This window comes from Balaenoptera physalus (genome assembly GCF_965194825.1).
Source record: "Balaenoptera physalus genome assembly, chromosome: 12".
Lineage (NCBI taxonomy): Eukaryota > Metazoa > Chordata > Mammalia > Artiodactyla > Balaenopteridae > Balaenoptera > Balaenoptera physalus.
Window position 1 is genome coordinate 86,132,184 of NC_138897.1, and position 27,272 is coordinate 86,159,455.

The 27,272-nt window shown below is 42.7% G+C and overlaps 1 protein-coding gene across 17 annotated transcripts in view; it reads left to right on the top strand.

Moving 5' to 3' along the window:
- The window catches only part of SUDS3 (SDS3 homolog, SIN3A corepressor complex component), a 370,845-nt gene that overhangs the window by 121,871 nt on the left and 221,702 nt on the right, over positions 1-27,272 (top strand). Inside the window, exon 15 of one of the 17 annotated variants that reach the window (XR_014251699.1) lies at positions 13,785-13,823. The exons of the other annotated variants lie outside the window; for them this stretch is intronic. The gene's annotated coding sequence lies outside the window, so the exon portion shown is untranslated. The remainder of the gene's footprint in view (positions 1-13,784; positions 13,824-27,272) is intronic. 17 annotated transcript variants of the gene reach the window in all.

Consider the following 27,272-nt stretch of genomic DNA (forward strand, 5'->3'; position numbering starts at 1 on the left):
CAGGAACTCGTCAAAAATAACAGTGCCAGTATTTGTGTGCTCTTTCTGTTTTGTTGTATTCATTTGTTTGTTTAATTTTTTAGATTCCACATATTAATGAAAACGTACAGTATTTATCTTTCTACCTCTGACTCACTTCACTAAGCACAATACCCTCCAGGTCCATCCATGTTGTTGCAGATGATGAAATTTCATTCTTTTTTATAGCTGACTAATATTCCTCTGTGTGTGTGTGTGTGTGAGTGTGTGTGTGTGTGTGTGTATCACCTTTATCCATTCATCTGCTGATGGGCACTTAGGTTGCTTCCATATCTTGGCTATTGTGAACAATGCTGCTATGAACATTGGGGTGCATGTATCCTTTTGAATCAGAGAACAAACTAGTGGTTACCAGTGGGGAAAGGGGTGGGGGGAGGGGCAAGGTAGAGGAAAGGGATTAAGAGGTGCAAACCACGAGGCATAAAATAAATAAGGTACAAGGATGTAATATACAGCACAGGGAATAGAGCCAATATTTTGTAATAACTTTAAATGGAGTATAACCTATAAAAATATCGAATCACTATGTTGTACACCTGAAACTAATATAATACTGTAAATCAACTATACTTCAAGTAAAAAAAAACAACCATGCCAAGCCGCACACCAGAGCTTCTGATTCCGTTAGTTTGGGGCATGGCGGCCCTGCATGGGGAGTTTCCAAAAGCACTACAGACTCCCGTCTGTAGGCAGGATTGAGAATGTGGTGTAGAGGGGGTTTTACCCCCCTCCAGGCACTGGCTGCCCATTAAAACCATCTGGGACCTTCTAGATTCTGAGCTCATTGGTTTGAGCATAAGCCTTACTCACTGAGCTAATTAGTGCCTGTTGGACCTTACTAGGTGCCAGACACTGCATTAAGTCATTGACTCCTGCAGTGACCAGCTCTTCCTGGTTTGCTGGGGATTTTCCATCCCAAGAACCAACCCCTCAGGTCAGATGTGGGCAAACCAGGATGGTTGGTCACCCTCCTTAATCCTTCCCTAAACTTTTGTTTCTGACTGACCTCATTCACTTATTTTGCAACAAAACTCTGAGGAACGTTCTCCTGGTAAACCCATGTTGCAGGTGATGAAACTGAGGCACAGGGAGTATTGGTCACGTAGTTAGTAGAAAGTGATCACAAAACACTACCACAACCATTATTTCATTTCCTCTCAGGGAAATCTGTAAGATTAAGGGGGATTTTTTTGGTCCCCACTTTACAGACAGGTAGAGCAAGGTTCAGGAAGGCTAATGACTTTCCCATGGTTAGTGACCACTGCGTTAGATGGGAGATTGGATCTTCTGACTCCCAGGCCATCGCATGGCTTCTGTTATGCTGGGTGGGAGGATGGAGAATGTCCCCTTGAGGAGGCTTGAGGGTCACTGGCTCTGACACTGTCTGCATCTGTCAGCAGATCTGGGGCCTCCCAGCCTTCCCTCCTGCAGGGCTGAGAGTCTCGCTGTGGACTCCTTTCCCCCAGGTATTACAGGGTCTGTGGGTTAGAAAAGACCAAGATGATTGCCAGCAGTTGGGTGCTGTTCATTTAGAACATCTGCCCTCAGGTCCCCAAGGCCAGTTCCGTCTGAGGACACACACGCATGCCAGGCACTGCCAGACTCTGAAGGCAGCCTCTTGCTCTCTGGGGAGAGATCTGGACATGGCTGATTAAGCTGCTGAAATGTCATCCGAGGTACGGAGTAACAGGGGACACGCCGGCAGAGAGGCACGTTTGTACAAAGGATTATTTTAGCATAATCCGGTGTTATTTAGGATAAATGGGGAGAGAAATGTGAGATACGGGTGCCTCGTTTCTCGACTCAAGGCAGCCAGCCTTTTTTTTTTTCTTTCCACCAGAAAAGTGACCAGCTGAGTGTTCCCTGGAGAGGAATGGGGCCCACCCCGCCCTGCAGCAGTTCAGCAGCCTGTTTCTCAGGAAGATTTGTGTATCTGAAGCACCAGTGCAGGGATTCTCATAGTACATGAGCTGATTCTAAAATGTTCAAGAACACTTAAAAATGTTCATTGTTATGTAGTTATGGTAATGTATTTGGAATAACCATAATACAACTAAATATGCAGTAAAATGGAGGTTCACAAGGGTAGGGACTTTTGTCTATTTTGTTCATGGCTGTAGACTCAGCACCTAGGACAGCTGCTGGCACACAGTGGTGCCCAGCGAATGAGTGAATGAATGAGTGAATCTCCCAGCACATGCGTAGCTTTACCAGAAAATGGAATTTGAACTTAGGCTTGTAGGATGGATAGGATTTAGTTAGGAAGAAATAAGTGAGGTTGGGGGGAGGGGATGATTCAGGTGGGGAACATGGCATAAGTGAAGACTAAGAGGTAGGACAAACGAGGCCCGCAGAATATAAGCTAATGGTTATTGAAGCTTACTATGCACCAGTCACTCTGCAAAGCTCTTTCACGTATTAACTAATTAAATCCTCATAATAGCCCTCATAATATCTCTACTTTGCAGATGGGGAAACTGAGGCCCAGAGTGGTGACGTGTCTTGCCCAAGGACAGGCTGTAGCTCTGATTTGGTTATTTCCAGGAGTCCTGCAAGGTCATGGCCCATTTGGAGGTCCATGGCAGGTGGAGCACGTGCCCCAGCCAGCATGGGCCTGCTGCTGCCTCAGCTTAGGCGGTGAAGGCCCGGCGTCCTTTCTGCTCTCTGGCCTGTGGGAGCCCGCTCAGTGCGCTCTGGGCCTGCTCCCTTTTTAACCCAGCTGCTGTTTTCACAGGTTTCCATTTTTAGCTCCCGGGACTGGAACGCAGTGTTCAATGCGCTGTAAACCTCAATGTCAGTTTGATTATACGAGAGGCGTGTGTGGGCTCCCGCTCTCCCGTTTCCATGTCTAATAATAACCCTCTGGATTCTCTTGTCCCTTTTCTTCCAAGGCCTGCAAAGCATTTCATATGTCCCATTTAAGTCTCCAGTTCCCCAGGGAGGCAGCTGGTGACTATTATGTGAAAGGGCTTTGGCAACTAATCAATTCTCTTCAAACGGTAGGGGCTACAGTCATCTCTGTCTTAAATGTGGGAGAACAGAGTTATGGGAGAATAAAGAGAAATGCTAAAGGAGCTGGTGTTTAATGATTCTACTCTGTGCCTCTTATCAACCCTTGGAGGGGCATCTGTGAACTGTCCTCTTTTATGGATGAGAAAAATGGCTCAGAGAGGCTAAGTGACTTGTTCAAGGTCACACAGCTAATAATTGGTAGACTACGGATTTGACCGTGGATTTATCTCCAAGGCCTTTGGTTTCTCCATTGCATCACTAAATGGGATGTTGTGGAAATACAGGCACAGTCAGATCCTAATTATCTTGGCTCCCATACCAAGCCAGTCCCCTGTCCCTTTCCTTAGAGTTTCATGTAAAGAAACTATAGATTGGAAGGATTATTTCTCATCATGTCAAGACCATCTCTCACCTTCTAAAAAATACTGAAAGTAGGCAACTAGTTGTTTACTTTTCCTTCCATCCCATCATTCATTCATTCATTCATTCATGCATTCAGCAAACATTTACTGTTTCCTTTTCTGTGAGCTTGAATGGGATGAAGACACAGTCCCACTGACTCTCTTTTCTCCAGGGTCTTGATTTCTACTAAAGCCCCTGTGTGACTTGGAACAAGTGACTTCACCTCCCTGAGCCCCAGTGTCCTCATCTGAAGAATGGGGATAAAAATGGCTCCTATTTCATAGGGGTTGTGTGGAGAGCAAAAAGCATTTGAGAGTCAAGGAAAGGATCAACCTCAAGGGCAGACATGTGGGCCCTATGAGGAATGTTCGGGGAGATGTTTTTAGAGCAGAAGTTGCTGGCAGAGTTCTGTGAAGACGATGACCTCCACTGTTAGGTAGTCCAAACTTACTCTATCCATGTCCCACATAATTGTTTTGGAGAGGTTGAAAAGTTAAGTTGATTTAAATCAAATAGCTTTGATTGAAAACTGACTTGGTAGAGAGGCTGTGCACACCTGGATTCAAGTCCAGCTCTGCCACATGACAGCTGTGTGACTTTGGGACAGATGTTATACTTTTCTGGACCTCAATTTCTGCTTCTGTAGATGGGAAATGATAATGTCTGCAGCAGTCTTGTGAGGATTAGAAATGATGTGTAGAAAGTACTTAGCACAGTGCCTGGCACCTCTTGGTGCCTAGTAAATGAATGTTATTACTAATGCAGTATGGGGTACAGATCGAGCCTCTGAAGCCTCAAAAACTTAAAATCCATCAGTTAGGTCTTCAGGTACAGCTGGATCCAGGTGCTCATATGAGATCATGACCTGGTCCCATTCCATACTCTGCTCAGCTCTGCTTTCATTTGTGTTGGCTTCACTTCCAGGAGGGTCCTCTCCTCCTGGTGGCAAGATAGTCCCCAGTAGCTCAAGACTTACACACTACTCACAAACCTAGTGGAACAAGATCTTCTTTTTCCCTATAGTTACAGCAAAATCTATGGTCTTGAGTCCCACTGGACCAACTTGAATTATGTGCCCATCCTTGAAGCAATCACTGAGGTCATGGGTGAACAAAATCGGTTGATTGTCCAAGTCTGGGGCATGTCTCTCCCTCAAGCTGGGATGTGAGGTCATCAGTTTTAAACAAACCACAGGGACTAAGAGTGGGAGAGGGCAGTTTATCCAAAGGAAGATCTACATTCTTTTACTAGAGGAAGGGGAATGGGTGCCGGACAGGTGTGTTCTCCCAGAAGCAGACTAGAGATGAAGATTTGTGTGTGATTTATTAAGAAATGCTTATAGGAGGTACTGGTAAGGGGGTGAGGGAATCAAGCAAAGGAAAGGGGAGGAAGTCAAGTAAGGGTGGGATTTGAGGTGAAGTCCCAGGCTTAACCTGATCCTATGGGGAGCTTTGGAATATAAATTAAACCTTGGAGAATGTCTTACCTTGGTCATAGGAACTGGGTGTTTGTACCCATGAACCAGCCACTGGCCATGGGCTTCCCTGGGTGTGAATTCCCAGGGACTTCTGGACCTCTAAATGGGGGACACAGCAACAGCAGCTCAAGGACAATGCTCTGAAGGTCACAGGTGTGGGGCTTTGGCAGCATACCGCACAGAAGCTCTGGGGTGTACAGGAGTGGTAAAAGGGATGCAAGGGGATCTAGGGCCCACTGTAGCGGGGGACAGTCACAGCTGTCTGTAGCAGAAGGGGGTGAAGGAGGCATGAAGGAGAGGAGGCAAGGGCAAGGGAAAGAATGGGTACCCGTGAGAAGATGGACAGATGAAGTGGTTTTTCATCCTGGTCAGGATCGAGGAGGAGAAACCAAGCAGCCCCCCGCACCTCTGGTGTTTTTCTGCCACTGACCATAGCCATCATCACAGCGCCCCTAACAGTCCTCAGCAACATGCTGAGACCTCACTGTGCAGAAACAAGTGAGGAGGTGATTCAGCATGGAGCATAGGCAGCAGGGAAGCCAGAGGGGTGACCTTAGGCCCCTGCTAGATGGATGAGGCTGGCATGAGGTTGCTGGGTCCAGAGAGCCTTGGGTACCTGCCCATGCCAAGGCTGACTCGCCAGCAGCTGGAGGTCTGGAGGTTCAGAAGTGCCTCAGGCTCATTTAGTCTCTAATTGCCTCCTCTCTACCCACCTCTCACCCTTCCAATGGCCCCTCTATCCATCAGGAGCTGCTACCATCTTTGCTGCACCAGCTTTCATCTGTCACCATCTTCCCAAGCCATCTGGCATTGGAGCTTTCTGCACAGGGAGCTGAGAGGCAGTGAGGGAGAAGTAAGCGGGTGCACAGGCTAAGTCAGTAGCTCCCTCCTCAGGGTCATGGCCACTGCTCTGCTAATTGTTTTGAGGGTGATGAGTTGGTTCAGTCCAGGGATGATAAAATAGCAGGAGTCATTTATTGAGCACCTGCTGTGTGTGAGGCTCTGTGCTGAGTGCCCCACGAGCATTATCTCGTGTCATCACATCCAGCAGTCATAGAAACTGGTATATTAAGGCTTTTTTTTTTTTTTTTTTACCAGTAATAGAAACCCAAGGCAACCTGACTTGAGGGGAAAATAACTTTTTGGCTCACGAAATGGCAAAGTCAAGGGGGAATTATGCACAGCATGGATCCAGGAGTTTAAATAATGTCACGGCTTTCTGTCCATCTTTCTGCTGTGCTTTCTTCTGTGTTGGCTTCACTCTCGTCAGCTTCTCCGTTCCTTTCGCTTCAATGATGGCAGGTTGGCTGTCTAGCAGTTACAGGGGTGCCGGTGACCAGCTCAGCAAACCCATTGGGAAGAGAGATTCTTTTTTCCAGTGGTTCATACCATAATGGTGTCTCATTGGACTAACTTGGGTCCTATGTTAATTTGTGAACCAATCACTGTGGCCTGGGGTGGAATACTCTGATTGGCCAGGCTTTGGTCATGTGCTCAGGGATGGAATACTCTGATTGGCTAGGCCTTGGTCATGTGCCCACATCTGGGGCTGGAGATGTGGTTAACTTAATCTGAAACATATGGACTGAGAACGGGGGAGTGGTGATTCTCCAAAAGAAAAATGTACATATTCTTACCAGAAGAGGGGGACTGAGTCCTGGAAAGGAGAGAGAAAAGATGAGAGGTCTACTAAGGGTTTGTGTTATTACACTCTTTTACATATTTAAAACTGAGGTTCAGACAGATGAAATAATGATCTCAAGATCATACATCTAGTAAGTGACAGTCTGACTCCAGAGTCTGAGCTCTTGACCACTATCCTAGGGTGCTGCTTTGATGAGAGAGAAGGTGGCTCCATTCTTGGGATCTCTGAAGGGCTGCAGCATTGCCTGTAGCAATAAATATTAATTCATTTATTGGGAACAAGCCTTGGATTAGAAGTCAGGAAGCATGAGTCTGACTTCTGGGCTACCACTTGTTGGATATGTGATCTTGAACAAGAAATGTAACTCTGAACCCCGGTTTCCTCATCTGTGTACTGGACAGAATGACATGCCCTCTGCCTACTTCATAGGGTAGATAATTGGATGTGAAAATGCCTCTGCATTTGTTGTTACTTCCGTTTGGTGGGACTTCTTCTTCTGGCCAAGTAAGGTGCCCCCTCCTCTGTGCTACTGCAGTGATATATTTATGAGTCCATTTTCTCCTGAGGACGTGGGCAGACTCCCTCCCTCCCTCCCTCCTTCTTTCCTTCCCTCCTTCCCTCCCTCCCTTCCTTATTTCAGTGAGGATTTTTGAATACCTACTGTGTGCTAGACATTGTGCTATGTACTGGTTTGTTCGCCTGATGCCTGGCCCACAGTAGGTACTGGGCAAAATTGTGTTAAACTGAACCTTCCTGTCATCCTCCCACTTCAGCAGAGAATGATCCCTCGATGACCTCATGTCGTCCGCTTCTTGCTACTGTTAACCAACCACTAGGGCTGTGTCCCAACCTTCAAAACACAACTGAAAAAAATCACAATGTAGATTTTAGGGAAAATGTACTAAAAACCTCAGGAATGAGAAAGAAGAGAATCAAAGTCATCATTAAAGACTGTGCTTGGCAATTTAACTCCTAAAATGCTGTAGCAAAGCATAATACCTCTGGAGGGCTACTCCACATGCAGGCTGGCTGTTTGCATTGTGCCCTGTCTTATAACTTGTTGGTTTATGGTAAAGCTGGGTTGAGATCCTGGTGTTCTTCCTCTTGATTATCCACTGACATACTTCCAGTTAGGTAACTTAGCAACTCTCAGGGATTTCTGGAGGTGATTTCGCTTCCATCTTTTAGGTCCCATCAACCTAAAATTTTTTTTATCGTCTGAGGCAGCTGTAATGACATAGTTTTGAGGTTGCATCCTTTGAGGTTGCATCCAGGATTTTTAAAAAATGCACAGGGAGGAGGTACAACCAATTCAGGATGGAGGTTCTCTCGTGGGGTGGGGAGGAGGATGTAAACATATGTAACATTTATATATTGGGTAAACATTTCAGAATCAAATATGACAGAATTTTAAGATTTATAAAAGCTGAATGATGAATATGCTGATATTGATTATACTATTTCTGTACTCTTTTGTAAGCTTGAAATGCTTCAAGGAAATAAAATTCTCTGATTTGTTTCTAAATGTAAAAAAAAAAAAAAAAGGCTGTGCTTGGTCAGGAAGGTGATCTCATTGATAGGATTCCTGTGGAACTTGCTGGCTTGGGCAGTTTGAGGGGGCAGAGTATCTGGGAGCCCCAGTAAAACCCATGATCCTGGCTGGGTACATCCCAGGCAGTTGGACTGAGCCCTAATCAAGGCACTGACAACATATGCCCTATTGGGTCCCAGAATTGATATGGACCACTGAGTACCTCCCACTTCCTTGCTTTTTAGTGAGAATGTCTGTAGCAATCCGCTTGGCTCACCATGGTAGGTTGCGTGTGTCGAGGGAAGATACTCTGTCTTTCTGGTCCACAGGTCTTCAGATCAAGAGAAACGGTACTTGAAGAACCGTACTTGCTGAATTTCACACAAGAAGCCTGACCCACACTTAGATGTGATTTAGACAACTGGATCCTGAGCTGAGCTTAATGCTTCTAGGAGAGATTTTCGGGGGTGCTTGGGAATGGGTGGGTTTGTGTTGCATGTGTATGATTTGGGCCACAAGGGCAGACTGTAGTGGTTTTAAAACATGTCCACACATGATTTGACACTCCTCTGTTCAAGAGGTGCAGTCTGTTTCCTGTCCTTTCATCTGGGTGGGCCATTGTGGCCACTGGATGAGCAGAATGCAGTGGAGGTGACGCTGTGTGACTTCCAGGGTTAGGTTAGAACAGAATGGCATGCAGCCTCTGCTGCTTTCTCTTGGGATACTCAGTCTGGGAGCCTTCCTCCCCAAGTGTGGCCACCCTGCAGGTACCATGTGGAGAGACCACATCAAGAAGAGGTGTTCAAAGAGCCCCAGCCGTTCCCACCATCAGTTGTCTGAGTCTCCCCAGCCCAAGTGCCTGACATATGACTGAAGAAACCTCTGAGGTGACCCAGGACTCAGCTACAGTGATTGCAAGGGCATGAGAGATTCCCAAGCGAAAGCTGCCTGGCTGAGCCCAGCCTACCCACAGATCCAGGCGCAAAATAAAGGATTGCTATTGTTTTAGGCACTGTTTTGGGGGCTTTGTCATGTTCAATAAGTAACCAGGTCCTGCTGTCAAGAGCAGTTCTTGTGCGAGGACCCCACCATGGACTCCAGGGTTTTCATTCAAGCCCCTGAAACCCATTCTGCAAGTTTTAATGCTGGTGGTTTCTTGGTCTTACCTGGAAGTATCAAAGGAAGATTCTCAGACAGCAGCCGGGACTCATGGTCCTTGCTCACAGGCTTGTTATCCTGATATGACGTGCTGACTGCAATGTTGGGAAGGGGCAGCTGTCTACTCAGACCATGAGGAAAACCAACCAAGTTCTCCAGTCCACAGGGGATGTCCATTACATCACTGCCATCTGGTCACATGGCAATGAGATGCCTTGATTCCAGGACCCACTTCAATTTCATCAGTGTGACAGTGTGCATCTTGGAATGATGATGTCAGCTGTAAAATGGGGATAATTGTGTCTATCTGTGGGGTGGAGGAGGTCCCCAGTACAGCTCCAGGCTTATGGTGAACCCTCAGTGAGCATGGCTGTCAGCACAGAGGTATATTATTACATCGACTCTGCATAAGGAAGTGGATGCAGGGCTGTGAGTCAGGCATTGAAACCCCAGGAAAAGGAAGTGTGAACCAGAGCAGAAAGGAGAAGCCTGAGGAAATGGCTCAGCTGATGCACTGCCAGGACCTCATGAAAAGCAATGCATCAGAAATGCTTTGGTTACTCGAGTGAAAAAATCGTATTAAATTTTGCATCTGGGAGTGGGGCTGCTCTAGCCACGAAGCAATGACAGCTGCACTGAAAAAGGCTGCAGCCTTCCCTTAGCCCCAGAAACCCGGGAGCTGCCAGAGTGGGGCCTGTTGTGTTCTCCTGGGGCTGGTGTTTCTCCAGGACGTGGTGTTTACACATCTCAGGTGGTTCTGTGTGACAGAAGCTGTCCCTTGCTCTATCTCTGAGTGAAGCCCTCTTCTCCCAGAAGGGGGCCTTGTTTATCCAGGCTTCCCTCACTCCTCATAGACAGCCAGGAGGGATGGAGAATAAGGAAGTTGCAGGAAAGCAGCAATGGACTGTGAATTAAAAAAGAAAAAGAGGGGCTTCCTTGGTGGTGCAGTGGTTGAGAGTCTGCCTGGCAATGCAGGGGACATGGGTTCGAGCCCTGGTCTGGGAGGATCCCACATGCCGCAGAGCAGCTAGGCCCGTGAGCCACAACTACTGAGCCTGCGCGTCTGGAGCCTGTGCTCCGCAACAAGAGAGACCGCGACAGTGAGAGGTCCGCGCACCGCGATGAAGAATGGCCCCCACTTGCCGCAACTAGAGAAAGCCCTCGCACAGAAACGAAGACCCAACACAGCCATAAATAAATAAAAAAAAATAAAATTAAAAAAAAAAAAAGAAAAAATTTGTAGCTGCAGAATGCTTTGGTCAAATGGAGACTTACTAGGAACCCTGCCATGGAAAGCAGATCGTTAAAGGAGCTTCTTTTTTTTAATAAATTTATTTATTTTATTTATTTTTGGCCGTGTTGGGTCTTCATTGCTGTGTGTGGGCTTTCTGTATTTGCGGCGAGAAGGGACTACCCTTCATTGAAGTGCGTGGGCTTCTCATTGCGGTGGCTTCTCTTGTTGTGGATCATGGGCTCTAGGTGCGCAGGCTTCATTAGTTGTGGCTCACGGGCTCAGTAGTTGTGGCTCGCGGGCTCTAGAGCACAGCCTCAGTAGTCGTGGCGCACCAGCTTAGTTGCTGCGTGGCATGTGGGATCTTCCCAGACCAGGGATTGAACCCATGTCCCCTGCTTTGGCAGGCGGATTCTTAACCACTGTGCCACCAGGGAAGTCCCAGGAGCTTCTTTTTTTTTTTTTTTTTTTTTTTTTTTTTTTATTAAATTTATTTATTTATTTATTTATGGCTGTGTTGGGTCTTCGTTTCTGTGCGAGGGCTTTCTCCAGTTGTGGCAAGCGGGGGCCACTCTTCATTGCGGTGCGCGGGCCTCTCACTGTCGCGGACTCTCTTGTTGCGGAGCACAGGCTCCAGACGCGCAGGCTCAGTAGTTGTGGCTCACGGGCCTAGTTGCTCCGCGGCATGTGGGATCTTCCCAGACCAGGGCTCGAACCCGTGTCCCCTGCATTAGCAGGCAGATTCTCAACCACTGCGCCACCAGGGAAGTCCCAGGAGCTTCTTGATATTAACACTTTGGATAGCATTTTTGCAGTATCTCGTAATGCTAAATAAACATGGCACATTCTATGACCCAGCAATTCCTCCTTGCTGGTATATCTCTAGAGAATTGCTCCTCAAACTTCAGTGAGAAGCTGAAGAACCTGGGGATCTTATCAAAATGCAGATCCTGATTCAGTAGATCCCAAATGGGGCCTGAGATTCCGTATTCCTGGCTGGCTCCCAGCTGATGCTGACGCTCGGACCGCACTCTGAGTAGCAAGGCCCAAGGGAACTGCTTTCTAAACTTGCTTTTGGCTTTGCTAGTAAAAAACACATTTCAGATGGCAACCCAGTATACACTTATCTATAATTGAAACAGAAGTTTTATGAAGCAATACTTATCCTTGCCATGTGACGCACTCTAATATTTTGTCTTCTGCCAAAAAAAGAAAAAAAAAAAGCAGTGTTGACCACAAAGCCACTGAAATGATTTCATTATTCACCAGCGGGTCTCAGGCCACACTTCAAGAAACAGAACTCTGGAGAAATTCTTACACACCAGGAAACAGGGAGGGTTACTGATGCATTGTTTGTAATAACAAAAAGAAATTTGGAAAAAACGAAACAAAACAAAAGAAAAAACAACAACCCGAAAGACGTATCCACAGGAGAATGTATCAGTGCATTTGTGATGTATGCACACAGTGGAACAGTGAAAATAAATGAATTTGAACCACATGAATCAGCATGTATCTCAAAAACAATGCTGAGTTAAAATTCAAGTTGAAGGATACATGTTCTAGGACACCATTTATATGTACTGTTTAGAAACAGGCAAAATAATTCTATTTGTTATTTAGGAATTCATACATATGTAGTAAAGGTATAAAAGCTCATAAGGGGATGATTAACACAAATTCAGGAGAGTGATTTCCTGTTGGGGGAGAGAGTAGACTCAGGTGGAGGTGCCTTTGGGGTTTCACCAGTATTGGCACAGCTTCTTTTCCCAAGGTGGGTGATGAATCCGTAGTGCTCATTATATTGGTGTCTATCTTTTTTTTTTTTTTTAAATAGGCTAGAGGCATTTTGTAATAATTAAAATTTTAAAAAGAAAGAAAAAGAAAGGAGGAGGTGCTTGAGTTGAAATTTGTAGGGGCTTTTGTTAGTTTCCCAGGGCTGCTATAACAGATTACTAAACACTTGTTGGCTAAGGACAACTGAAATTTATTCTTGCACAATTCTTTAGGCCAGAAGTCTGAAATCGAGGTGTCTTGAGGGTTTGTTCCCTCTGGAGGCTCTGAGGGAGGATGTGTCCCCTGCCCTCTCCTAGCTTCTGATGACTGCTGGCCATCCTTGCCGTTCCTTTGCTGCGGGGCTTCACCATTCCAGTCTCTGACCCCATCTTCATGTGGCCTCCTCTCTGTGTCTCCAGTCTCCCTCTCCGGTCGCTTACAAGGACACCGGTCACTGCCTAACTCCAGGCTGATCTCACCTGGAGATCCTTAACTTAATTCCTTCTGCAAAGACTCTATTTCCAAATAAGTTCACATTCACGGGTATTGGGGGTTAGGATTTGGGGCAGAGCTGGGACTTCCACCAGAGACTGCTGAACTCCAGAGCCCACGTTTTGAAATCACGGTTCTCTACTGTCTTCCATCAATACCTCTTTAGGTCTCAATTCCCTCCTGTCTCCAATGGGAATAACAGTCCTGGCCTCATAGGGTTGTTCTTAGGGTTCAGTGAGCTGGTGTGTCTAAAGCACTTAGCATGGTGCCGGGTACAGAGTAACTAGCAGTTGTTATTATTAAGATACGGGGAGTAAGGCCTGAAGCAGGGTTCCCTCCCTCCCTCCCTCAGACTGTGTGTGTTTAGCAGGGATTGTGTCTCACTCATTTTTGTTCATTCCATTTTTAAACCCATGTGCAGTGAGCACTTACTATGTGCCAGGCACTTTTCTAGCCCCTAAGCATGCAGCTAAGACTAAGACACAATCCCTGTCCTCAGAGTCTAGCATTTCCCCACCAAGCCCAGAACCCATAGTAGGCCCTCAAGGAAAGCCTGTGGGTGAATGACTGTGTGAATAAATGAATGCAGAGAGCAAGTGAGTCCTCCGCCTCCCCACCCCCCCGCCTCCCCCAAAGGTGTCCATTCAGCTGTGAGAATTGCCAAGGCTGGTCCTGGGATAATGAATTAGCACTGTCTTCCAATAAGGGTGGTTTCATCCATCTGAAGGATGAGGATAATAATATATTCTTTGTAAAACTGTTGGGTGGCTTAATCAACTAATATTTATAAAGTGTTTCCAAAGCCACAGATGAAAAACAAGGTAAAAACACCTGTGTTATTGGTATTGCTCATTTACTGCCCCCCTGCAACCTGCCTTTCAGATGTGTTTTTTGAAGCAGGAAGAGGTAGTGTCTAGTTTTAAGATAATTAAACCCAAATAAAGATAATCTACTCCTTGATTAGAGCCAAAACCTGCCCTTTCTCCTCTTTGCTGAGTCTCTCCATTTTCTTCATACTCAGGTGAGCTGCCTTGTTTTGGGAACATCTGCTGTTGAGACGGTAACTTTCTGTCTTTGTATCTGTCGTTTAAGGCATGTATTTCCACCAGAGTCTTTCTGGGGCTTCTCTGGGCCTATAAAATAGTTAGAAGGGCCACAAGAGCATTTGCATAACTGTTTATTTGAATATAATTTGCATAACCTATCTTGTTCTGTGCAGTTATATCTTATTTGATTTCCAAAAGCTTTGTCATTTCTGTTTATATAATCATAAAAGTGGCAAAGATCTCAGATCATATGAGGAACTCATTCTCCCAGAGTCATTGGAGGGGTGGAAGAAAGGGACATTTGTTTAACATCTACCATGTGCTTACAAATGTGATTTCAGTAATTTAGTCCATGGTTCTCAAATTTGGCTGCACATTGGAATCACTAGGGACCTAAAAAAATACTGACACCTGATCCCCACCCTCAGCGATTACAATGTAATTGGGAGTAACTGGGGTCGGGGTGGCAGCCTAGTGTCAGGAGCTTTAAAACCTCCCCAGGTGATTCTAAGATGCAGCAAAGATTGAGAATGACTTATTTAATCATCATTAAAAACCCATGAACGCCCCCGACACAAAATGGTGAAGGTGTGGAAACTGAGACTTTGAACATCCATAATATTATTGTTAACAGTGGATCATTTTGATACTTGGTGTGCCAGATTCTGCTAAGCACATTGATGTTTGTGTGTATTAAATTCTTGCAATGACTTTTTGAGGCAAAGATTAATATCTCCCTTTTACAGATAAACAAATTGAGGCTCAAAATGTATATAATCTGTCCAAAGCCCCCAAACTAGCAAGAGATCATTCACAAGAGAGAGATGACTGTGCTTGGATTACGATTAGACTGTGTTGGGATTTGAATTTTGCTTCTAACCTCTGGTTGATGCAGGATCCAACTTGAGGCTCTTTGTCTTCTGTGTTCTTTTGGGCTCATCATAGTGCTGGGATCTTCAAAGGCACCTGGAAAATACAGAGGGTTGGCATGAAGCAATTGGGGCCAAGGAGTGGACTTTCCAGGCAGTGAGAAGCCAGACCTTTTGACCTGATAGATCAGTTCTTCCTCCCTTCCTGTCCCTTCCCTCCAATATTTATAGAGCTCTGTGCCAAAGACACAAGACCGACAAGGGCTGTTACGTAGCATCCATCATATGTCAGCTAATACTGGAGCTTTGAATTAACCTGCAGAAGTTGGGCTGTGCATTTTTCTCCCTGTAAAATGAACTGAAGCTGTTGTGAAGAAATAGTTTCAGCACACCAAAGGGAAGAATGGTGACTTGTTTTTATTTATTTGGGTTTTTGTGTGTTTTCTTCTCACCTGGGAAGTGGCAAGAGGACAGATATTTTATCACATTCATCCAGCCAAATGTGCTCCAGAATAGTGAGTCGTTGGGTGCCATGCCATTCAAATACAAATTTAGTCATTCATTCAGTACTTTTTGAGCTCCTGCCATGTGCCTAGCACTATTCTGGATGATGGGGACACGGTAACAAATGAGGCCAAGTCCCTCTGTCTGTGGCAACCTGAATGATGAGAAGAAACAATTCCTTAGGGGTGGGCAAGTGCAGAGCCCTGAGATGGGAATGTGCTTGGTGGGTTCATGGAACAGCAGAGAGGAATGTGGCTCACAGGGGCTGAAGTGGGGAGAGGGTCAGCGAGGTGGGCAGGGCCGGATCTCACAATGCCCGGGAGCCACGATAAGGCATCTGAATGTTCATCTGAATGAGATGGGAAGCTGTTGGACGGTTTTAAGCAGGAAAATGACGTGATCCAACTTACATTTTGGAAGGATCACTCTGGCTGCTGTGCGGAGGATAGACCGTAGGGAGCAGGAGTGGGAGCCTGGAGCTGATTTCGGAAGCGTTGATCCAGGTGAGAGATGGTGGTTTGAACCAGAGGGTAGCAGTGGACGTGGTTACAAGTGGTTGCACTTAGCATCTATTTTGAAAGTTGAGCCCACAGGACTTGCTGTGCTGTGTGAGGAAAAAAGAGGAGTTTTGGTCTCAGTGGATTAAGGTACTATCTCCTGAGATGGGAAAGACCGAAGGAGAAGCAGTTCATGTTCAACTACACGTGAAAAACATCATGTATTGTATCTTCTTTTTAGCAAATTCACAGTTGCATATCAAAGGTTTTCTGATGGCCTGTAGTAAAGACATCTGCTTCACTTTGTTAACCCAGTATTTCCCAATTTGATCATGTAATTCTGTCTGTCTTTGCCCCTTGGAACATGTGGTAAGTTTCTTCAGACTTTCCTTGAATAACACCAGCGTTAGAGTGTAGACGCATGTGTGTCGGTGTGTCTACCCAGGTTGGGGAAGTGACTTGCAGCTGTGCAGTGTTCTAAATTCTGGTGAAAGTGCTGTGTGCTTCTGTTCTTTCCACCTTCAAATATTTCACCACCATCCTCTTCCACGTAACTAGTATTCCTGCCTCCAGGCTAACTGAAACGTATCTCCACACCAAGTTAGAGAGAGCTAATAGGAAAATTGGTGCCACTCTCCCGCCTAGAACTTTAAATAGCTCCCCATTGCCTTCAGGATGAATACCAAATGCTTTACTATGGCTTCACCATATGCTTTGCAATGTGACTTTCTGCTACCTTCTCAGCCACCTTTGCACTCTGTGTTTTATCCAAACCGAACTTTTTAAAGCTTCTTATGTTCTATCTCACCTCTGTGCTTTTGCACACTTTCTTCCCTCTACCTGGAATACTCTCCAAGCTCCTTTCTGCAACCTTTAGTTATTATCTTGTATAACATACCTCTGGGAGCAATCTCTTGACTTATCATGCTTGGGCTAAGCAACTCTTCTTTGCGCTCATGGTCACGTACATTGTGAAATAATCACTATAATCAAGCTAATGTCTAGGCAATGATATTTTGAATGTGATACCAGAAGCACAGGCAACAAAAGCCAAAACAGACAAGTGAGATTGCATCAAACTAAAAAGCTCCTGCACAGCAAAGGAAACAATCAGCAGAGTGAAAAGACAACCTACAGAATGGGAGAAACTATTTGCAAACCATATATTGGGTAAGATATTAGTATTTCAAAATATGTAAGGAACTCATACAGATCAGTAGCAAAACCCCAAATCGCCCGATTAAAAAATGGCCAAAGGACCCAAGTAGACATTTCTCAAAAGAAGACATGCAAATAACCAACAGGTATATGAAATGGTGTTCATCATCACTAATCATCAGGGAAATGCAAATCAAAACCACAGTGAGGTATCACCTCACACCTGTTAGGATGGTTGTTATCAGAAAGACAAACGATAACAAGTGTTAGGGAGGATGTGGATGAAAGTGCCTTTCTTTGTGCACTGTTGGTGGGAGTGTAAATTGGTGCAGCCATTATGGATAAACAGTATAGAGGTTCCTCAAAAAATTAAGAATAGGACTACTTTATGGTCCAGCAATCCCACTTCTGGGTATATGCCCCTAGCTTTTAATAGCATTTATCACATGATTTTTTTGGGGGGGTCTCTGTTTCCCACCAAGGGTTGAGTTTCATGAAGGCTTGGCCAATTGTCTTGTTTCCCATGGTAACCCTAGTGCTTAGCACAATGCCTGGCACAGAGTAGTAAATGCACAGCAAATCTTTATTGAGATAAATGAATAAATAAGTGAACGTAGCTCTCTGGATCCTTAGCAAACATAATCTTCAGATAGTTTTCTATTATTCTGCTTCCTATGATCTGGGAGTCTTAAAATTGTCACAGAGCTAGAAGGAGGCTAAAGGGTCCTAGAATCCCTCTTTCTGTCTTTAGACTGAATCCTACTCAGGATTCTTTAACAAGTGGGGAGGCTGGAGGTCACGGACAACGACCAAGACATTGATTGGATTCTGTAAACCTCTGCTGGGAATTCAGATTTCCAGGAATCTAGGAACTAGGAACTAGGACATAGTTTGTGTATGTGTAGCATACAGCTGGGAAGATAGACTCACAAAGTTCTGGGAAGAAAGTGCTAAAAATGGAAATTTTGGGAGCAATTTATGGGAACATGGAAGAGGAGAAATTAATTTGGCCTGGAGCTGGAGATTGAGGAAGCTATAGGAGAAAAAGTGATAATTAACCTGGACTTTTAGGGATGACTAAGAATCTGCCAGCCAGGAATCTAAGGATGGGGGGATGAGGGAGGATGCTTAAAGCAGAATAAGGACATGAAGATGAGGATCTTGGTGGCATGTCTGGGGAGAGATGAGTTGTATGCCCAGAGATCCAAGCAGGGTTGAGCGTAAGTTTATATCAGTTAGGAGGCTTCGGTTTATGAGTAAAAGAAAGCCATGCCGGGAGAGGTTCAAATGTCAGGAAAAAATTATGTTGTATCATGAGAACTCTGGAGGGAGGTAGTTCCAGAGTGACTAATTCAGCAGCAGGAAAAAAAGTCAACTTTCTTCCACATTGCCATTCCAGTGAATGAATTTGAGTCTGTGTCTTCCTCTGTTGATTTTTATATATATATATTTTTTTGTTTTGTTTTGTTTTTTGTAATCGATAAGGGAAATATTTCCCAGAAGCCCCACCCCCAGGCCCTTTGGCCAGGATTATATCACATGTCTAAGCCTAAGCAGGTCCCTGGCCAGGGACGTGTGCCCACCGCAATTGACTTAGGCCAATCAAGATTTACACCTGCACCCAGGAGCTGGGAGGGTCACCTGGGACACGTGGCTGCTCAGCAGGTGAGATGAACAGCATCAGGGTTCTGTTAACAAGAGATGGGAAGGCAATGGGTCAGGCAGCAAATTTTGGCCACTGTGGGGACCTGGAGCACCTGTGCTCCATCCAGGGTATCAGCTACCACTCAGCTCCAGCCCAGTGTTGCCACATGGGAGGGAGCCTAGTGTTACCAGAACTTGTAATTTAAAAAAATCCAGGACTGGAGATTTTTATGTGAAATCTTGTGATTTCTAAGTGTTGGCAACGATTAAAAAATAAACCAACCTGTTTAGTCCAAATAAAATGTTTGTGGATCAGTCATTTGGGAAAGGGAAAGATCCCCTTCGCCACCATCCCAATTTTCTCCCCCTCTCCAGAAATGAACACCGTAAGCCACGCATGTATCATTCTGGGCCTTTCATTTTCTGTGAACTTACATACACTGAGTACACGTACACAGCTTTGTTCTTTGGTGTGTGTGTGTACGTGTATGTTTAACCTCGGGGGATTTTCTTAGGCATATTGCTTTACGACAAGTTCTTTTCACTTAACAAGAGGTCTCAGAGATCTTTCCGTGTCAGTGCATAGAGATTCATGAATGATACATGACAGAGAAAGAGAGGGAGAGAAAGATTCATGTCAGTTACGCCCCAAAACACTGTTCCATAGTGGTGCAAGTAACATTCCTTGGCACTCCCCTGTGAAAACTCCTTCTAGTGTGAAAGTTCCTTCGTGGGAATTCTTTGTTTTTGGATGGTGTGGTGGCTTTGTAATGCATCCATCAACGTGACTAGTATGAACTGCAGTCCCCACAGTCCTTTCCGTGTGTGTTTCCAATGAGGGTGAGCCACCAGGGCGCTTCTTGGGAGCTCTGGAGGCCACAGGGGAGCAGCAGACAACTTGTAGCTCACGCGTGTTCTTGCTGATCTGCTTGATCATCCTGGGGGCAACGTGAGCAGCGGCTCCCGCTTCAGTGCCTCTGACTCCTGGGCTGGGTGTGTGTGTTCAGCTCTGTGACTAAGGGCCCAGCTTCCTCAGGACACTCATAGCACTTATACCAGGCGCAACAGGAATGGTCATGGGTTTCGTGGTGTTTCAGCACGTTCTTGCTCTCCCCACCTTACATCCCTCGTCCCTTTCCAACTGCCCATTCCAAGGACATCAAGCTGCAGCATTAGATGTGAAGACAACAGCCTTTCAGAGACTGTTTAATCAGCTCCCACAAGAGCATAAAGCCGATTTCCTATAACAAATCCCTTTTGTTTTACATATATATAACTATGTAGAGATATATATTTTAAAATATGTTATACGTAAAAATATTTTTTAAATATATGAAAATATATGTGTATATGTATATATGTATATATGTACATTACCATCTATCTATCTATCTATCTATCTATCTATCTATCTATCTATCTATCTCCTAGAGGTTTTGCTTCTCTGGTTGATACAAAAGGATTTCCATCTGAATAACAGCAGCAGTTGCAACAACAGCAACAAGAAACACTTTGGAATGTTTTTTAACTGTCAGGACTGTGCCAGGTACTTCAGGCATACCATCTTATTTAATCCTCACAATAATTCTGTAAGCAAGGGCTATTATTCCCATTTTACATATGAGGCGCACAGACTTAACGAAGTTAAGTCACTTGACTGCCATCATAGGGATGCAGAGACTGATGCCAGTCTGGGTGTGTCTGACTCCAAAGCCTGGGCTTTGAACCGAAACACCGTACCGCTTCCCTTAAAAACAAGCTCTAGCCAGACTTCACATTAGGAATATAGTTTATGGCTATTCTGCACTGTGAACATTGGTGTATCTTCCAACTGCAGGGGAGGAGAGGAGAGTATGCTTGCTTTGGAAACAGGATGTTCCTCAAAGGTAATGACATCTTCCAGAGTCTGGCTTATAGGCAAGTGTGGCATGTTCACTGAATCATAAAACAGGCCGCCTGCCTGGTCTCCTTCTGGAAGCCGTTCATGTTCTTGGAACAGAATGTGGTATGTGTACCGCTGGTTACGCACAGGATGACTTTAGGCAGCACTGAACGTTGCATACAGTTGAATCACATAGCTATTCTTTTTTCAAATGCCTTACCTACTGATTATGGCAGGGAGATGGTATTCGTTAGGTACTAATATGTTTCTAACACCTCTCTAGTGTTGGCTAATCTACCTTTGAACAAGGAAGGAAACCAGGCCATTGCCTGAGAGTCTCCAGTGGGCAACGGTACCTTTAGAGAATTTAATAGCACTGGATATGTTGTTTTTATTTTTTGGTAGTTGTTGTTAATAATGGCAAGGGATAGTGGTTTTACATTTATGTTATATGCTTGAATTTATATGTTAGAATTTTCCTAAGTCAAAAGATGTGAGTCGATTTAAGGAGATACACAATAGTGCCCGTGGTTTTTGGTGAAAATTGTTAAAGTCCTTGAAAAAGGACTGAAGTCTATGAAGCAGTGGTTGGGTCAACATGGTGAACCAACTAGTCAGGATGACTTACATTGTTCTAGTCCTGTTGGTGCATCTAGACCCAGTTCAAACCCATCATAGTGGTTGGTCAAAAAATATTTGTTGAATGAATGACTAAATCCTTTAAGAAGTCTTCTCAGCCCCTTCCAGCTATAGGAATTCCTCCCACTTGGAAACTCACAGGACTTGTACTCATTCAATAAGCATTTTTTGACACCTATTGTGTGCCTGGTACCAACAATGCAACAGCCAACAAGATGCCAAATATAGGGCAATTAAATGAGTACATCATGTGACAATACTGCTATTTTTATTGTAAAGTTTTTATGGTAATAGGTACTTTTCCATACGCAGGCCCTATTTTCCATATTAATTCTAACCTCAAAGCCAGGGTCCGAATGACATACTGAGAACATTAGGGAAAATAGAATGAAAGAGAAAGAAAACAAAAATGAGATAGTAATACAGCTAGAACTGCACTGTCCAACATGGTAGCCACTAGTCACATCCTATGTGTTGCTGAGCATGTGAAATGAGGCCAGTCTGACTTGAGATTGTGCCTTAAGTGTGAATTACACACTGGGTTTCAAAGACTTAGCATGAAGAAAAGAATGTGAAATATATCATTTGTAATTCTTTATATTGTAATATGTTGAAATTATATTTGGGATATAGTGGGGTAAATTATATTTGGGATATAGTGGGGTAAATTAAATAAATTATTAAAATGATTCCAACTATTTCTTCTTAATTCTTTAATGTGGCCAGTGGAAAATTAAAATTACAGATGTGGCTGATATTCTCTTTCTATTGGGCAGTGCCATTGGCTAGACTGTGTGGTCCAAGAGGGTAGACACCTGTCTCCTTGCTTCACACTGTGCTTTCAGCATCCAGCACAATGCCTAGTGCATAGCAAGGGCCCAGTAAGTTCTTATTAAACAACATTGGGCAAGTGAGTAATGCAAAAGTTTCTAGGCTTCTTCAACAATTGGTTCAGTATCCAACTCTCATTGCTATTTCTTGGACTTAACTAATTTTTTTCCTGCAAATCTTTAGGAGTTCTACTTTTTTTAAAAAGAGCTTCAGATAATAATTTAATTGGGATTTAACAAGCCAGTTATTGCAGGTCAATTAAGGGCCACTTTATGATTTAAAACCTATTTTTTTCAGATTAACCGCCACTAAATGTTTTCATCACACCTATTTTTTGGTTAATATTATTTAAAAACTACTTTCAATTATTTAAGACATCATTTTACATCCACGGACACTTAAAAGAATTCTCTTAAAAACAAGACCTATGTTTTTTAGAAAAAATTTCTTTGGTCATTTGCAAACTGATTTATTATAGAAGAATAAGCACATGTAATTTACTAAGGAGCAAAATAACCAAAATATATTTAAGGGTTCTACAGACAATGAATATCAGGTGAGAGCAAGCAGACAAAGTCGACTGAGCAGTGAGCTCATATCTAGGTTCTTTTAAAAATAGCAGCTTTATTGAGATATAATTCACATATTATAAAGTTCACCCTTTAAAGTATACAATTCAGTGGTTTTTAGTATATTTACAGAGTTGTGCAACATCACCATTATTCATTCGAGAACATTTCTATCACTCTAAAAAGAAATCCTATACCTATTAGCAGCCAGTCCCAATTGCCGTCTCTCCCTATCCTTTGGTAACCACCAATTGACTTTTGGTCTCTATAGATTTGCCTATTTTGGACATTTCGTATAAGGGGAGTCATATAATATGTGGACTTTTGTGCCTGGCTTCTTTCACTTAGCTTACTGTTTTCAAGGTTTATCTAAGTTGTAGTATATGTTAGTAATTTATTCCTTTTTATGAGTCATTAGAGAAATGCAAATCAAAACCATGATGAGATACCACTTCATATCCATTAGGATGGCCATAATTTAAAAAAAGAAAGAAAAAGAACAAGTGTTGGAGAGAATGCGGAGAAATTGGAACACATACATTGCTGGCAGGGATATAAAATGGTGCAAGTATTGTGGAAAACAGTTTGGCAGTTCCTCAGTATCTTATTGATGAGTTTAATGAACAGAAGTTCTTAATTTTAATGAAGTCTAATTTATCAGTCATTTAAATTAGTCAGTGTTTTGTAGGTCCTGTTGAAAACAAATCTTTGCTTATTCTAGGTTTATTTTTCAGAAGCTTTGTTTTTGTATCCTTACATTTAAGGTCTACCATCCCCCTGGAATTGATTTTATATATAGTGTGAAGCAAGATACTTTCTTTTTTCCATGTGGATTTCCACTGACTGAGCCCCAGTTTTGAAAAATAGTATCTTTCCCTACCACACTGCAATGGTCTCTTTGTCATAAATCAAGTAACCATATATTATAAGTCTGTTTCTGGACTGTATTCTCTTCTACTGATCTGTTCATCTACCTTGCACCATTACCCCACTGTCTTAATTACTGTAGCTTCATCATAGTTTTTAATATCTGAAAGTATAAATATTCGAACTTAGTTCATCATCAAGATTATCTTGGATATTCTTGGCCCTTTTTATTTCCGTATACATCATGGAATTAGCATATCAATGCAAACAAAAAGAAACCTGTTGGGATTTTGACTGAGGTTTTGTTAAAATCTATAGTTCAACTTAGAGAGAATGACTTCTTTAGAATGTTGAGTCTTCCAATCCATGAATATTATTTATTCTTGCATTAATTTAGGTCTTGTATCAGTCAGGGTCCAATGAAGAGACGGAAGCTGGACCAGTAATTTGAATAGGGAAAATATAATATAAAAATGTGTTGACTAGTAAAAAGGCGGATCATTATTTAAAAGGATAGAAGATGACAAAGGGGTACAGCAGGAGCAACTACAGAAAGTTGTTACTACCCCTGGGGCCAAGAGATAGTGAATAAATAAAGATGCTTGGAAACTTAAAAGGGCCCCCATCCCCACTGCCTAGGCTGAAATTCAGAGCTCTTTGGAGAAGGTGTGGGCCCCACAGAAATACGCAGTCCACCAATGATGGAGAAACAGGAAGATGTGGGCCACACCTGACCTATAGGAGTGGCCCACCTCTGGGTGGCGGAGGAAGTTGCCAGAGAGCATGGGCTGAACAGCTGGTCTGCAGAACTTCTGATATGGTGGGTTAGAAGTGGTGTAATAGGTATCCCTAACTCATTCCCAACCTCATAGAGAAAATCTTCAATATTTCACCATTACATGTGATGTTGGTGCTAGTTTTTTGTAGCTACCCTTTATCAAAAGTATCTTAGTGTGCTAAGATTAAACCATAAATGGGTATTTGACTTTTTCAAATGCTTTTCTTTATCTGTTGAGATCATTCTGTATTCTCTTTTGACGTTTGTTCCATAAATGTGGACAATTATAGTGATTTCTTTTCAAATGTGAAATCAACTTTGTAGTCCTGGGATAAACCAAACTTGGTCATGATCTAGCATCCTTTTTATGTATAACTGCATTTGATTTGATAATATTTTGTTTGGGAGTTTTGCATCTGGGTCTGAGAGAGAGTTTGGACTGTACTTTTTTTTCTTATAGTTTCCTTGTCAGGTTTTGATATCCAGGTGTTCGTATCAAGGTTATGTTGACCTTAAAAAATGAATTGAGAAATGTTTCTTTTTTTTCTATTTCCTAGTAGATGTTGTGTAAGGTCAGTATTATGTCTTGTTTAAACGCTTGGAAGGATTCGATATCTGGATCTAGATATTTCTTTGTGGGAATGTTAATTACAGAGTCAATTTCTTTAATAGATATAGAAGTATTCAGGTATTTTATTTCTTCTTACGTCAGTTTTGGTAAGGTGTGTTTTTCTAATTTGCATACTTCATCTACATTGTCAAATTCTAATGGTATAAAGTTGTTTATAATCATATTGTTATCTTTTCAATGCCCATAGGATCTTGATTGGCATTTATCAATTTTATTAGCCTTTTTGAAGAACCAATTTTGGGCTTTGTTGATTTTCTCTATTGTAAGTTTGTTTTCTGTTTCATTGATTTTTTGCTTTTATCTTTGTTATTTTCTTCCTTCTACTTTGAGTTTGATTTGTTGTTCTTTTTCTAACTTCTTGAGATGGATATTTATATCATTGATTCCATCCTATCTTGTTTTCTAATATATCCACTTAAAGCTGTGGGACTTCCCTGGGGGTCCAGTGGTTAAGACTCTGTGCTTACACTGCAGGGGGCACAGGTTCGATCCCTGGTCGGGGAACTAAGATCCCACATGCTGCAAGGCATGGCCAGAAAATTAAAAAAGAAAAAAAGAAAAGAAAAAAAGCTGTAAGTTTTTGCCTAACTAGAGGTTTAGCTACTTACCATACTTTTTGATATGTCTTATTTTTATTATCATTCATTTCAAAATATTCCTACTTTCCTTTGTGACTTTTTCTTAATTTCCAGGCAGGTTTTAAAAGATTTTAAAGTTATTGTTGATTTCTAGCATAAATGCATTATAGTTAGAATATATATTCTGATTAATATTAATCCTTGAAATTTATTTAAATTTATCTTATGACCCATTTTAGGTAAATGTTCCACGTGCGCTTGAAAAAAATGTGTACATATACAGCTATCCTTGGTACAGTGGATGATTTATACTGACTTCTCTCCTGTTTCACTAATCCTTTTTTTTAAAAAGCTGTGTCCAATCTATTGTTAAACATTCTAATACAAAATAAGTCAAATTCATTAATTGTGTTGCTTACATCTGTATACTCCTACCACTTTTTTGTCTGCTTGTTTTATTAGCTACTGAGAGAGGTTGTTAAAATATTCAACTATTACTATGGATTTTTCCACTTTTCTTTTTATTTATTTGTTTACTGGCCACACCACACGGCTTGTGGGATGTTAGTTCCCCACCCAGGGATCGAACCTGTGCCCCCTGCATTGGAAGCGTGGAGTCCTAACCACTGGACCACCAGGGAATTCCCTCTTCTTAGTTTTTTGATTTGAGTATTTTGAAAGTATGCTATTATGTGCATGTGAATGTAAAATTGCTATCTCTTCCTGGTGAAATTAACCTTTTAAAATCTATTTTATTTTATATTATTTTTTATAGGACACTATACCAAACAATGAAAGAATACATATTATTTTCAAAGGTATATAGAGTGTTCAATCATAAAATGATTCAAAACATAGAATGGTCAAAATACAGAAGAATTGGAATTATTCAGCAAGGATTCTCTGACCACTGTGGAATTAAGCCAGAAAACCTGTGACTGCTAAGAAATTCAGCACTATACTTATTTTTTTAAAAAATCAGATTGTATTTATCTTTATTTTAAATTAATTAAAAAAAACTTTTTTAAATTAAAAAAAAATTTAATTGAACTATAATTGATCTACAACACTGTTAGTTTCAGATGCACAGCATAGTGATCCAGTAGTTGTATGCGTTACAATACGATCGCCACAAATTAACCTTTTTATTGAAAATTTTCTCTTTATTTCTAGTTATGCATCTTGACTTTAGGATTACTTGGCTTAATATTATTTTAACTATACCACCTTTCTTTTGGTTAGTGTTTTTTTTGTTTTTGTTTTTTCATTCTTTTACTTTCAGTCTTTCTGTGTCCTTACGTTTATGGTGTAGCTCATATAAGCAGCATATAACTGTTTTATTCTAATGCACTCTGACAAGCTAGGTCTATTAATTGGAGTGTTTAATCAATTAACATGTAATACAATTACTGATATATTTGATTTTATAACTACAATATTACTATTTTTTTTCTTTTTGTTTCCTTTCCCCTGTCCTTTCCTGCCTTAATTTTTTTTTTAAATTTTATTTATTTTTGGGTTTTCGTTGCTGCACGTGGGCTTTCTCTGGTTGCGGCGAGCAGGGCTTACTCTTTGTTGCGGTGCACGGGCTTCTCATTGCGGTGGCTTCTCTTGTTGCGAAGCACAGGCTCTAGGCGCGTGGGCTTCAGTAGTTGCAGCACGCGGGCTCAGTAGTTGTGGCTCACGGGCTCTAGAGCGCAGGCTCAGTAGTTGTGGCGCACGGGCTTAGTTGCTCCGTGTCATGTGGGATCTTCCTGGACCAGGGCTCGAACCCGTGTCCCCTGCATTGGCAGGCGGATTCTTAACCACTGTGCCACCAAGGAAGCCCTCAAATAGAATTTTTGAACGTTTGTAAATATTTTATCCAGCTTTTCTAGTTATACTTGTTGGGAATATTGGTCTGCCTCAGTTCTTCCATCACAGCTGCACTGGGAAGTTCCATGATTTTTTTTTTTCTTCTGAATGCTTTCCCTTACACCCTTTATATTTTATTTATGCTTCTGGTCCTTTGTGGTT